Source organism: Alligator mississippiensis, chromosome 8, assembly GCF_030867095.1.
Source record: "Alligator mississippiensis isolate rAllMis1 chromosome 8, rAllMis1, whole genome shotgun sequence".
In the NCBI taxonomy this organism is placed as follows: Eukaryota; Metazoa; Chordata; order Crocodylia; family Alligatoridae; genus Alligator; species Alligator mississippiensis.
Genome location: NC_081831.1, coordinates 8,973,589 through 8,976,483, shown reverse-complemented (window position 1 = coordinate 8,976,483; position 2,895 = coordinate 8,973,589).

Genomic DNA, 2,895 nt, shown 5'->3' with positions numbered 1-2,895 from the left:
GGGTTTGTGGCACACATGGGCACGGACATATCAGAGAGTTCACCTCCACCTACAGGCGTCCCTGCTGACTTCCTGCCCCTGGGGCAGGGGGCTGGACTCTGATCCTCCGGGGTCCCTTCCAGCCCTCGTGGCTATGAAATCTATCTTTGCTTGTGGTTTGTGGCTGGATGATGGCCTATTTTATGCCAACAGAGCGGCACATAAGGGATGTCACTCATCCTGAGAATTTAGCTGTGTGGCCTCTGAGCTGTCAGGTACCAGTCAGCCATAATGTTTCAGTTATGTCATTGCTATTAGACAGTCTGTCACAGAATCTGCACTATCGCATGCATCTGATTGCCTACTTAGTAAAAAGAATAACTAGAGAATACAGTGAATGGTGTGATATTAGGGCCTGATTCTCATGCGACAGGTCCTTAATGTTCCTTTTACTTCAGTACATAATTCAATTAGGTAAGGATTTGCAGGGGTGATAGCTTTTACTGGACCAATTGCATAGTTGGGAGAGATCTTAGATATCCTTTCATCTTCCCTCTGCCCCACCCCCCCAAAAAATCCTTTCTTCTCACATATTTCCTGGACCATAATGTCTTCAGTATCTCGAACACTAATTCAGTTAGCTGATTCAGTTAGCTGTCAAACGTGCTCAGCAATAATTTGATTTGATAGAAATGGATTCATTTTAGTGTGTCATCTATCAATAGTATCCTGGAAATGCAATGCTTCCTCCCTAAGAATCCCGAGAAGGAATAAATCTGCCTTTTGGTGCCGCCAGTTAGGCAGAGCACGAGTAAATTGCAAATAGCGACTGCAATAAGGAGAAGCAGCTGGAACTGCAAAGAGGAAATAACCTTTGAACCAGGAACACACGTGAAAGTAAAACGTCAGCTTTCTGGGCTGTAAGGACTTCAGGCATATGTGTAAAATGTACGGCGATTGTAAACCAAATTTCATAGATTCATCGATTTTTCTTGTTCACCAAATTTCCTATTTTTTGGCAGCATTCTCTTATGATTAGTGTCTTCACAGGGAAGTCTGTCCAGGCCTCCAACCAGGGTTGTTACCTGTTGTATCCCAGGACATCTGTTTCTGGTTTTTCAGGTGGGGTGGGGAGGGGGAACCGTAGCTTAGTGAAGTATGCAGTCTATAATACTCCCAGCATTATTTCTCATCCCTTTCTGTATTCGCCTCAATGTTTGCTGTGCTGTTCTCAAACAAAGTTTCTGGGCTGTTGACCATGACGTGCTGAAGCTGTTTCAACTCAATAGTTAAAATGATTTAAAAACCAAGTGACTTATCCCATCCACTATGCATTACCTTTGTATTTGTAAACACTGAAGTTTGTAGGTGATTATGCTCCATATTCACCTTTGCAGGAACCATGTCTTGAATCTTAAATTAGCCCCTTGGCTTCTTTACAATTCAGATAAATAATAATAAAGTGCTGCTTACACTGTCACACACATTACCTTGGTCAGAAACTATGGGTTGCTCTTTTTTTTTTTTTAAATCTCTCTTTAATTCCTCACTTGAATTGGACCCTAAGTGAACAATTCATATTCAACACATGAACAGAAATGATGAGGCTGGGGAATGGAGCATACAATTCTGCACTTATGAATTTCTCATCCTCGCTATGGTTAGTGCTATGCTAATTACTTAACTCATTTTTTAGTAGAACTCTTTTCAAATGCCTTCTTTTGAGGGGGGCAAAGCAGGATCCCACTACTACGGAGTAACATCTGCTATTGTCAGAGATCTTATGACCTTGAGTCTATTATCATCGAAATAATTAGTATGTGGCTTGCTCAGTGTCATTTCACAATACAGCTGATTTTGCTGTGATTGAAATCAGTGGAGAAACAGATTGCCATAGCCTCCAGCTTTAAGCAAGAGAGAGGATTTTTTTTGTTTTGGTTTGAGGGTTTTTTTGGTTTTTGTGGGGGGATTTAAGGGGGTAAAAAAAAGAAAAAAGGGGACTACTCTTGTCTTTACTAAGCCTGTGCTCAGAGAATGGCTGTAAGACCCAATGAAAAGACTCTGTCAAGAGAAAAAGTGATGAGGAAGCTGCATCTTCAGGTATAGCAAGAGTCAAACCTCTGTCACCTTTATGAAGCGGCAGTTTGATTAGCCTCTCCAATTCCGGTCATTTGTGCTAGGCTACCTACCAGATTTCAGATAACACCCCAGTGAGGCAAGTAAGTCCTTGTACTAAACAAAGGAATAGGCAGCACCTGTACATTAATGTTTCTGCCTGGTTTACCGTGTCTCTAAATAATTGTTATTGCAAACAAAGTTTGGTGCCTGTCGTCTGACTTTCTAGAGAGTGTGTAATTCTATGGAAATAAGATGCATGAATTCAGCATAAGGAGCAAGCACGTAGGAAAGAAACCAGTGTCAATCTAGCAGGAGTGTCGGCAGTGCAGCATGATATAGGCTGAGGGTAAAATGTCTCAATCAGTGGAAAAGTATAACCTTGCATATATACGTGTTTACCCGTTGTGCATTTACACAGCTGCAGGTGATAGATTGAGTGGGGGACTGGATAGCCCGTCTTCTATTCCTGGCTCTGCCAAAGGTGAGAGTAATCAATTTGAGCTGCAGGTGCTCGGCTCCTCTGACAATCAGGCCCTTGACTTCTCTGTGTTTCATTTATTTCAGCTATAAAAACAGTGGCGATAGCACGTACCTCAGTGAGGAAGAACAGGGCCTGGCTCCTATTCCATTTTCTTCCGCAGCTCCCTTTTGTAATTGCAAACGAGTCACCTAGGCCCAGATTCAGAAAAGGATGTGGGGTTTCACCTGGGACAGCATGCATCACCTGCACCTGTTACCTGGTTAAGTACAGATAAAGGTGCTGAAGCTGCCCAATTGTGCAGGAAAAGGATTCAGGAA